This window comes from Heptranchias perlo, chromosome 2 (assembly GCF_035084215.1).
Source record: "Heptranchias perlo isolate sHepPer1 chromosome 2, sHepPer1.hap1, whole genome shotgun sequence".
Taxonomy (NCBI): domain Eukaryota; kingdom Metazoa; phylum Chordata; class Chondrichthyes; order Hexanchiformes; family Hexanchidae; genus Heptranchias; species Heptranchias perlo.
This window is the reverse complement of record NC_090326.1, coordinates 61,892,435-61,904,419: the sequence shown is the minus strand read 5'-3', so window position 1 is coordinate 61,904,419 and position 11,985 is coordinate 61,892,435. Positions and strand designations below refer to the sequence as shown.

Sequence of the window (11,985 nt, the reverse complement as noted above, 5' to 3'; positions counted from 1 at the left end):
GATTTCAAATCTATTCTCTTGCTCTCCAGATCCTGTAAAATAATCTCCAGATTACATCCATAGAGGTACAGACTAAAAGAAAATACAAAGGAACAAAGCAAGAAGGAAAGACAGAACCAAAAAAAAGCAATACAGGTTAAAGAAAGAAGGGATTGTACAGTATATAAAACATTCTGAAATTCCACCCCACCACCAGGATTTGAAATAAGGATTTATCAACACTGTCAACCATTTCCAGGCCTCCTCCCCAAAAAATCTCCCTTGCATTCACAATTTTAAATCTTAACTGGAATGTTAATTTCTACTGATCAAAAGACTATAGAAGTGTCTCATGGAACATAATGTCAGACACAATCCTTTGTGTGATCTTGCCTGCAGAACCACTAAGAGTATAATCCAAGCAATGTTTATATGCTTAACAGAAGCATGCTGTTAAGTAATTTATTTGAATCCACATAGAAGTCACAGGAAAATAGTTTAAAAAATAAACTTTACATTTAATTTGCCTATTTCTTCAACTTCTCCTTATACAAAATGGACCATTAAACTATCATGTTTATTACAGATGGCCACTGTAATCCACAGGTTGAAGTGATACAATCTACATCTTTAGAGGTGATATTCCTCAGACATTCACCAACAGGTCTAAACAGCTTTTAACAATTGCATTTGAAACCTTTTGAAGTAAGCTCAGATATTGCAAGAAGGGAGAATTTCAGAGTACTGATTAGTCTGCCTAGCAACTTGTTTCCAGATTTGACTGAACCCCTGCTTGTTTGGACCCACACTGAATGAACTTTTTCCCTCCATGTTTAATTGATTAAGTTAATATAAACCCTCAGCTCTTTCAGTGTTTGTGTGGCCCCAATAAATAAAGACAGTCTGCACTTCCCACTAATTTGTGCCCTCCATTCATAGATGTGTGACAGCGAGTATTTAAAGTGGGAGCTAATGAAAGCTGACAATGAGTTCATTAATGATTTGTAAACAGAACCCTGAATGCAGAAGCCACCTGGTTTGATAAAAAAGATACCAGAGGTAGCAAATCTTTGAAGAACATAACTTTATCAGAACCACTGAACGCTATATAAATATTAATGAAACAAGCTTACATAAAGCACAGTAATACCTATTCTAACAGTCAGATGGGTAATTTAAGATATGTGCAAAACAAAATGTGCATCACTTCAGGCAGCCTTTGTACCATGCACATGGTTTCCAAGGGGCTTGTGGTAATATAACCTCTGCAGAGAAGGGCGATATTATCAAAAGTGGAAAATTTTTGTGTTTTTACATAAAACCTCTAGAAATCTTGCCTAAATAAGGTAAGTTTAACTGCAAAGAAAGTTGTGATTATCATTTTAGTCTTGTTATTCACCTTCCCTTTTGTTACCTTGCAAAGCCAGTCATTGCCATCTAGCTTGTTTCCGACTTGGAGTGGACTCCTCTGTAGCACAGCTCTGTGGCTCAGTTGGCATAAAGTGTGATATATATGTATGTGTATATACATATGTATATATTACAGCATTGAATTTGTGGAGGCTGCACTTCTGGTGCAAAGCCTAGCTCAGTAGGAACATGGATCAAGGAATTGCATTCAGGGGTCAACTCTTTCCTTTGGATCAGAAGGTTGTAGGTTTGAGCCCCAAATCAGAGTTTGAGCTCCTAATTTCGGCTAATGCTCCAGTGCAGCACTGAAGGAGTATTGCATTGTCAGAGGTGCTGTTCTTTGGATGAGATGTTAAATCTGAATCTTGTCTGCCCATTCCGGTGTTAAAGATCCCATGCCCCTATAACAGGAGAAATAAGAACTTCCATTCTGGCAAGACTTTATCCTCAATTAATGCCAACAAAAAAGCAGATTAACTGGTCATTTCTCACAAGGATGTTGCTGGGACAGTGCTACTGCATTTATTTACAGTAATTGAAAAGTAATTGATTGCCAAAGTAATGTATATAAATAGTAATTCTGTTTTTCAGTTGAACAATGCAAATTATAATTTTGAAATGCCATTTGTAATTCATTGTGTGAATTGCTTTGAGACATTTCAATGTGATAAGGCACTACATAAATCCAAGTATTATCATAATAAACATGTAGGTTTATCCTGGATGTTATACATATGATATATAATGGCAGTGGTCTTGGTGCAACTGTCACCAAGGATATAGCATCGTACTGGAAATGTTGGGACCAGATTTCAATAGAGGCCGATTAAATGAGATTGTTATTTTGGTAACTTTTATCTGGTGAGTGACAAGGGTTAGTGTAGAATTAAGGAATATATGAAATTTAAGGTACAGAAAAGGACCATTTGCTCCATCAATCCTATCCCTTTTCACTGAACTTAACTGTACCTTCTTAACATACTTCTCAATCCACTCTGCCTCCAGAAACATATCTTACTGTGTTTCAGCCACTCATAATATATACTTCAAAAAAATGATCTGAGGTGGTTGATTTACTCTATACCTCCGGTATTCTGCTGTTTCTATAACATTTCAGTCCAGTACTTTAGTTCTCCAACACTGTAGACAATCCCTCCAGGAATTTTTAAATATGACTTACTGTCAAAAGATAAACATAGAAAGAAAAGATCTACTTAGTGTTGACTGGCTTTTCCTCCAGCCAGTATTTCTCCCCATGGTGGTATAAATTGTAAACCTGTAGACAGTGAGCAACGAGAAAGGTCCTCTAAACACAATGTGAGAGTCAACGAATCAACTACAGGATTTAAGAGACTCATCAGCCTTTGTTTTCATTCCTTTTATAGAAAAAGGTTAGGCTTTAAAAACACAGACATTAGCACAACTGAGCTAGTTTGTAGTACCAACCAGTCAGTGCTGACTGAATAAACAAAAATGAAAACAAAAAGTAAAATAGCAAATTAGATTTTTTTGTATGGAACACAGAGGGTGAGATAAGGGATGTTCAGATATTTAAAGGCAAGAGATTTTGCTACTATTGGTGTCATTCAATGTAAATCCAGAGTTAGCCACACAATTTTAAATTCTGACAGTTAAGAGGTCCCTTATTAGTTCTTGAAAATTTCAGATCCTGGATTTCTCTCTTGATTTTGTATCAACCATTCCACATGATGTAATGTGATAACTTGTTATGTATGACTGACGTTCAACCCGTGATGTTATAAAGAAAGAGAGACTTGCATTTATGTAGCGTCTTTCACTACCTCAGGAAGACCCAAAGCGCTTTACAACCAATGAAGTACTTTTGAAGTGTAGTCACTGTTGTAATGAAGGAATTACGGCAGCCAATTTATGTACAGCAAGGTCCCACAAACAGCAATGTGATAATAAGCAGATGTCTTTAGTGATGTTGGTTAAGGGATAAATATTGACCAGGATATCGGGGAGAACTCCCCTGCTCTTTTTCAAAATACTATCATGGGATCTTTATGTTCACCTGAGAGGGCACCTTGGTTTAATGTCTTATCCGAAGGACGGCACCTCCGACAGTGCAGCAATCACTCAGTACTGCTCTGGAGTATCAGCCCAGATTTTGTATTTAAATCCCTGAAGTTGGACCCACAATGAACCCACAACCTTCTGACTCAGAAGCAAGAGTGCTACCAACATGTTTCTTAAATGGGATGTGGGCGTCGCTGGCAAGGTCAGAATTTATTGCCCATCTCTAATTGCCCTTGAGAAGGTGGTGGTGAGCCGTCGCCTTGAACTGCTGAAGTCTGTGTGGTGACGGTTCTCCCACAGTGCTGTTAGGAAGGGAGTTCCAGGATTTTGACCCAGTGAAGATGAAGGAACGGTGATATATTTCCAAGTTGGGATGGTGTGTGACTTGGAGGGGAACGTGCAGGTGGTGGTGTTCCCATGTACCTGGTGACCTTGTCCTTCTACGTGGTAGAGTTCGCGGGTTTGGGAGGTGCTGTCAAAGAAGCTTTGGTGAGTTGCTGCAGTGCATCCTGTAGATGTCACACACTGCAGCCATGGTGCGCTGGTGGTGGAGGGAGTGAATGTTTAAGGTGATGGATGGGGTGCCAATCAAGCTTTGTCCTGGATGGTGTTGAGCTTCTTGAGTGTTGTTGGAGCTGCACTCATCCAAGCAAGTGGAGAGTATTCCATCACACTCCTGACTTATGCCTTGTAGATGGTGGAAAGGCTATGGGGAGTCAGGAGGTGAGTCGCTCACCACAGAAAACCCAGCCTCCGACCTGATCTTGTAGCCAAAGTATTTATGTGGCTGGTCCAGTTAAGTTTCTGGTCAGTGGTGACCCCCAGGATGTTGATGGTGGGGGATTTGACAATGGTAATGCCATTGAATGTCAAGGGGAGGTGGTTAGACTCTCTCTTGTTGGAGATGGTCATTGCCTGGCACTTGTCTGGCACGAATATTACTTGCTACTTATCAGCCCAAGCCTGGATATTGTCCAGGCCATGCTGCATGCCGGCACGGATTGCTTCATTATCTGAGGAATTGCAAATGGAGCGCCACACTGTGCAATTATCAGCGAACATCCCCATTTCTGACCTATGATGGAGGGAAGGTCACTGATGAAGCAGCTGAAGATGGTTGGGCTTAGGACACTGCCCTGAGGAACTCCTGCAGCGATGTCCTGGGGCTGAGAGGATTGGCCTCTGACAACCACCACCATCTTCCTTTGTGCTAGGTATGACTCTAGCCACTGGAGAGTTTTTCCCCTGATTCCCATTGACTTCAGTTTTACTAGGGTTCCTTGATGCCACACTCGGTCAAATGCTGCCTTGATGTCACCTCACCTCACCTTTGGAATTCAGCTCTTTTGTCCATGTTTGGACCAAGGCTGTAATGAGGTCTGAAGCTGACTGGTCCTGGCGGAACCCAAACTGAGCAGCGGTTAGCAGGTTATTGGTAAGTGCCACTTGATAGCACTGTCGACGACACCTTCCATCACTTTGCTGATGATGGAGAGTAGACTGTTAATGGTAATTGGCCAGAATGGATTTGTCCTGCTTTTTGTGGACAGGACATACCTGGGCAATTTTCCACATTGTTGGGTAGATGCCAGTGTTGTAGTTGTACTGGAACAGTTTGGCTAGAGGCGTGGCTAGTTCTGGGGCACATCCTGCAGCACTACAGCCGGGATGTTGTCAGAGCCCATAGCCTTTGCTGTATCCAGTGCACTTAGCCGTTTCTTGATATCATATGGAGTGAATCGAATTGGCTGAAGACTGGCTTCTGTGATGGTGGGGATATCGGGAGGAAGCTGAGATGGATCATCCACTCATGAGCCACAGTTGACACTTATCAATTATCAGTTGATTAGTCCACTGAGGGTGAAGTGAAGCAAAATTAATTCTTTGATACAGGCATCCCTGATGGCTCAGAGTTTATCTAGTGACTAGCTGAACCATAAGACCAGGAATAATATCGATCTGTGTCGAGTTAGTTGATCTGAGCAGCAATGACTGTAGAGGTACTACAATTGACCTCAGTGTCCCAGGTTGTTTATTTTTGGTGGGAGGAGGAAATCAGGAAGCTTTCTCACTGATGATCACTATCCACCTACATCTGCTGGAAAGTGCGCAATCATGGATGTTAAGTAAAGGCAAGGTCAAGCATGGCTATGGTGTCCCCTGCAGTCAAACACCTATATGTTAAGAGATATAAGATATGTCAATGGAATTTATTGTCATGCATAAGCCCAGACAACGAATTCCACCTTCCAGATTATGATCATTGGCTTATCTTGCATGTGAAAAGTAAATGTAGATATGTGTATGTATGTATTATATATAGTATATGTGCGTAGTACACATTTTGTCCATCATTTTTCCTGTGTCACACTTGAGGCCACACAGTTCAGACATTTGTGTATACAAATTTCTTGCAGCTTATTGGCTCAAATTTCATATTCATAAAACAAACGGAAATCACAACTGAATAGGTAAAAATTGTAGGAAAACAGTATGAGCACTGAGGGAAACTTAGCAATTAGGGAAAGGAGAAGATGAAACAATAAAATTACTCAAAGCATTTTTTGATATTGAGTTGGCATTCTTGAATTTTCCCTCAACTGAAAATTTACTGAAATGTAACAGTTATAACATAAGAAACCCACAAAAAATAATTTGTGAATAAATTATTCTTTCTCACATTGTTGCCTGTATACAGGAGGCTTATTGAATGTTGGGAGCCTAAGACTGAATTTGGAATACTTGGCTTGAAGTATTAGGTCGGGTTTTGCTGACCATTTTTTCGGCAAATGCTTTGGGTCCTCCTGATTGGGTGCAGTACCTGTCAATCATCAGAAGTCCATCTCCTCTTCATTTTGGCTCCAGAATGCAATTCAGAATCCGTGTCTTCTGAGTCTAAAGGTTGCCATTGACAGGAAGACTAAACATTCACAGACTGAATCACAACTTACTGTTTTTAAATCCATTCCACATATATCCAGTGATGGAAAATCCAGAAGCGTATGAGGTAACTGAATATTTTTGTAAAAAAAAGTACAAAGCAATGTAAACCATGAACTTTTGGACTTTATGTGAGGTAAATTATGTAAATAACTATAGACAAGGAGCTGTTCTTTATGCAATATATGTTTATTAAAGTAGCCCTGTGTTTATTTACTGTTCCAAGGACAGGCTTCTCCCACTCCACCTATAACACTCCTTTACTCTGAATGTGCAGGTCCAGGTTTAGTTGTTGGGAATCTTTGGGCTTCACTGCATTCTTACTAAAGCTATTCAACAATTTGATACATTGGCATTTTGCCCCCAACCCCATATCACCCGACAAAAGAATAATGCAGCACATAGTCTAATACAGTTGAGGAGAAAATCATCATTGGGTGCTGGGGGGGGGGGGGCAGGAATTCAGAAAGAGCCAGGTGGGGCAGGCTGGGTTGCGAAAGACTCCCAACCACCCCTCCCCCAAAGGTTTCTGGGTTAACTGCATGCTCATCTGTTGGAGCTCAAAATATATGAAAAAAGGGGGGATTTTCCACTGGAGGAAGAAATTCTTCAGGAACCCTTCACTGGCTGAGGTGCACCAATGGCCCCACTTGAGGCTGAAGACCACCTCCAGTAAAAACATGATGCCATCTGCATGGAGGGAGGTTACTGACTACGTCCATGCAGTCATCCAGATCCCTTGCAATCTGTTGCAAATGGAGAGAAAGTTTGCTGGTATCAGAGGAAGGTGATTCTAAGTGTGTTCCTCACCATTGCACATGTTTCTAGTGGAGCCTATCAAGGATGACACAGACCTAAGATTGAAATTTTCACATCTTATGGGAAATACAATTTCATATATTGCACCAACTGTTTCCCAGTTACACACACCCTATTATTGTGCCAAAGATACACAACATATTTCCCTTACTAGTGGAGGTGACAGATGTGGCACATCAAACAGATGCTCAGGCTTCCAGCCCAAGGCCTTCCTCTTCTGGTAGGGGGTTTCTCAGTAGGGCCAGCAGCCATAAATGTACAAGTTAGCCCTCATCTCCTAAAAGCCGCTCCACGACTTCCACGATATTTCCTCTCCTTCCAGAAACACAGCTATTGTAGACTGCCGCTTACTGCTTGCATCGTGGCTGTGTCTTGGATAACAGCCAATGACGGGTGTAGTGACAATTCTGTGGCCAGATGCCAAGTAAACACTAATTGAGTGCATACCCTTTCTCTTCATGAAGGCCATGGGGCTGATATGAAGAGCCTTGATCCCACATGGGTTCCTTTTGAGGGAACCCAGCTGTCCGATGAAAGCTGTGTGCTCTGTCCAGTCAATGCTTCTTTCTACATGAAAAATGTGAAAGTGTTGCCCTTGCAAACATTGTGGTTGTTACTTCACTGCTCCATGTGCACACTGCAGATTGCCTGATGCAGCAGATATCTCCTGGAGTGGTTTGGAAGGATGTGTTAGCACTAAAGTGTCATGCTGTGGTGACCTTCATCTTTGTGGAAAGAGCTGTCCCTAATCCAGATATTGTGTGCAGATCATCTTACATCAGATGGTCAAAAACTCTGTGGCAGCCAAAATTGTGAAACAGAGGCAGCAAAGACAGGACTGCTCTGACATGTCAAGATACAGGTTCTTGGGGTGATGGAGGGCATGTCCAAGCCACTTCAGGGAATCACCTGCATTTGTTGGCACCTCGTGAACTCCTCTTTCTCATCTCAATTATGCATTGCGTTCAGAACATCTAAAGGAATACCCAATCTGACGGTTATATTTTTGGGTCTTCTCTACTCTTGCTCTGCATCTTTCTGGGTCCAATGGCTCGGGTTACTCTGGTAAGTGAGTCCCAACTCTCCTTGCCTTTGAGAGTATTTTTATTTGCGTCGTTATCAAGGCAAGCTTTCGGTAATGTGCTAAAGATAACAAACAATGCAATCTTTTCGTTAATTGTTTTAGAATTATCCTATGCTTCCATAGGATCTCTCCTGTCTTTGATAAGCACTAGATCGTTACAACATCAAACATAATTTTATATTTAAATGATTAAGAAAAATTATTTAACAAAAGATGAACAAGCAGATAAATAAGAGTGATAAAGTATGTATGTATGTAACAATAGAAATCGTCCAGCTCCTCGAAAGGAAAAGAACAAAAGTTTGCATCTAAGCTATTCTTTTAGAAATAACTCTTATATCTGCAGTTTTTTCTTATATTTCTTACCACTGCAGGAGCTGTTCTCATCTGAATTATATCTCCTGGATGTTCCAAACTGATTGTCTCAGACTCAAACAGCTACAGCTCCTTAAATATCCTTAAAAGCAATTACTGGGATTTCCTGGATTGGAATAATCAAAAAAAAAGAACGACTTGCATTTATATAGTGCCTTTCACAAGCTCAGGATGACTCAAATTACAGTCAATTAAGTATTTTGAAGTGTTGTCACTGTTGTAATGTAGGAAACACGGCAGCCAATTTGCACATGCAAGGTCCCACAAACAGAAATGTGATAATGACCAGATAATCTATTTTAGTGATGTTGGCTGAGGGGTAAATATTGGACAGGACACCGGGAGAACTCCCCTGCATTCAAAATAACAGAACTGAACAAATCACACAATCTGAGTTTGTTCAAAAATTGCTTAATCCTCCATCAAGCTTTGCAGACTGCCAAAGAAACAAAACATTTGTATTAAGTTAAGCTTGGATAAGATTTTGATTACTAGTCAGTGATTTAAAGGAAGCCCTACAAAGCTAAAAGATAGAACTGTTCCATTTTTGTCACACTCACCTCTATGTAAAATGTCACATCAAAGTCTGCAGGAATCAAGGACATTGAAGAAAATGGAGGTATATTTAAGACAGAAAAACTACTGCATGGATAAAAATGCAGTCAAGGAATCCTGAAAGCAAAAAACAATTGTATTTAAATCTTACCCAGCCCCTTTATGAAGGTGTACTAATCAGCCTCGCTAGGTTCAGCCCCAGTGCACTTATTTTCATTTATGGGTAAGGCTTGTTTGTTAACAGAGTTTCACCGAAAGTCAGAAAATAAGGCAAAGGTCCTTCAGATCCTAATTTAAATATAATCATGAGACCCGTGCATGCCTGAAGCACAAGCCTTTTAAAATTTCCCAAAAGTGCAGTTAGAAAATCAGGTGTGGAGCATATTGGGCACACAAGGTCCTATACTGGATTTGCTAGGCCCTGCTTGCTGCTAATGAGGCTCCACATTCTGTGCCCCAAATGACTAAACTGACTTTTAACTGCCCTCTGAAGTGGCTTAGCAAACCACTCAGTTGTATCAAACTGCTTTCAAGAAGAAAGCCCACCACCACCCTCCGATGGCAACTAGAGATGGGAAATAAATGCCAGCCTTGCCAGTGAACCCACATCTTGAGAATGAATTTTTCAAAAAACTACAGTGTTTTCTATTTGTGCCCCTCTAGAAACCTGTGATTTCCCAAGACACATCAAGTTTGCAAATTACAGCTCCCATCATGGGTCTGTGCCTACAACTTTGAGAAATGTTTAATGATTGACAGTAAGGCTGGTTATTCACAGAGCTTTTCAGGACTTGCTTTTTTTAAAGCTCCACCCCCTCCCCTTCCTGTTTAGTGTAAGTACTTGCAGTTAAAGCCAGGAAACAACAAATGTAGCTTTAAAGGTAAAAGGTAAATATCTTTTTGGATTGAAAACATTAAAAGAACTTAAAGTATGAACTTCTTGGGAAATATTTTGATGGGAAAAACGACAAATTATGTATACACAAGGGTTGTTTATTTGAACTATTTATGTTTATCAAAGCAGCCATGTATTCATTTATTGTTCCAGAGACAGACTCCTCCCACTTCTGCTCACCCTCAGGACCACTACTTTTAGCCCAGGCTTAGGTATCTGGAGCCTTGCCTGCCCTTTGTTCCTCCCCCTCCCCCTTTCTACCCATACCTGTACAGATTGCTACTTTGCCCCCATCTGTACACAACTCTACTGGACAAAAGAGTTATGTAGTAACATGATCCTAAGCCACCTTACACACTTCCTCCCCTCCGCTGAGCTATTCTTTTCTCACCTGAGTTAACCTTTCAACCCTTGAACAACTGAAAGATAGATTTATTTATGTAACTGTGGTATTGAGAGAAACCCATTTATTTATTATTTACCTGCAGTGCACAAGGAAAATGCTATTTATTTATTTGTACATGTACGGGCACGGGGTACGATGGGCCGAATGCTGTCTCTGTGCTGCATCATTCTATGATTCTATGTATGTTTTAGCAGTCAATCATAAATATACTTCCTTCACTGTCTCAGAACACATCTCTCACAAACTTTAGTCTAAATCCTTTCAGCAGAAATATGCACCACTCCTTCACTCCAGCACACCTTGTAACATTTTAACCTCCCATTCACCATGAATACACCACGGGAACTCCACCAGTATGTATTGATGCCTTTAACTTTCGGTCCTTTTAAATATAATCATTTTCAGGATTTCATTTTTTCCCAAGATTTTTGATATTTGATCTTAATCATTTAGGTTGTGATTTCAATTGTAACTAATTGGGTGACATAAACCAATTACCATTAACTAAGTGTGTTGATGAACAGAAATGATTGTTGCTGAAACTTTGCGACCTGATGTACACAAGGTGGGTTAATGAATGCAAGTCTGCATTAGCCCATCTTATCATGAGTAGAATCCATGAGAAGCATCAATCATTAGCTAATTTCATTATGCAGAAATATTTGTAATATGAATTAAACAGCAGCTTCAAATAAAACATTTTTATTAACATGCAAATTTGAAAGAAAACGTTTTAGAGTCAAACAAAATGGGGAAAGAAAAGGGATTGTGCCAAGTTACTTTTATTCTGTTTAAATTGCTGTTTATTCTCCATCTTGCAGTCGAGCAATGCAAACTATAATTTTCAAATGCCATCTGGACAGGTGTAAGCAAAGACCTGCTACGGCTCAGATTTCACGAAGGCCTCAAACATGACTTTCAAAGCAAGCCAGTCTTTTTCTCTACTTGTTGTGGGGAAAAAAATTCTTTCACGTATTGAAACGAAAGAATGAAACATTTGTAATTCTGCAGATGTCAAAGTGCTCCTGCCAACAATTCTCTTCAGTCAGCCAATTTATTTATATATATATAGTATAAAACAGTGTTGTACAGAGTTAAATGGATGCATTACCTTTCAGCCAAAAGAAACGAGAATTTTGTCTTTATCTCCTCTCATTTCAGTGGATCATTGGGAGCTTTTGAGATGCACATATCCCTCTAATGACTTAATCACCTCATTAGGTAAGCTACAAAGGGAACTGGCAAAAGAGAAGAGGGTTAATTTTCCATCAGATTCCCATGTCACTGTGGCAAAGCAAGAATTCTGGTGCAGCTGAAGTCCTTCCCTAAAGAAGATTCTGCAGATAAAGAGTTAAGATTAAAGAAAAAAAGCTCCAAGAGCAGGAAATACTAGGTGACTAAGAAGGTAATTTTTTGAAATCAGTACTTTATTTTATCAACAAAGTTGGCTCAAGCAGAAGGGATAGATTTAAACTACTTAGA

At 40.1% G+C, this 11,985-nt stretch overlaps 1 long non-coding RNA gene across 1 annotated transcript; it reads right to left on the bottom strand.

Annotated features, from left to right (window-relative positions):
- Window positions 1-6,553: 6,553 nt before the first annotated feature.
- LOC137333632 (uncharacterized) lies at window positions 6,554-9,291 on the bottom strand. Its single transcript, XR_010965948.1, has 3 exons — window positions 9,208-9,291; window positions 8,639-8,753; window positions 6,554-8,331 (listed from the first exon to the last, which is right to left on the bottom strand). It is a non-coding gene; the product is annotated as an uncharacterized lncRNA (long non-coding RNA).
- Window positions 9,292-11,985: the final 2,694 nt, after the last annotated feature.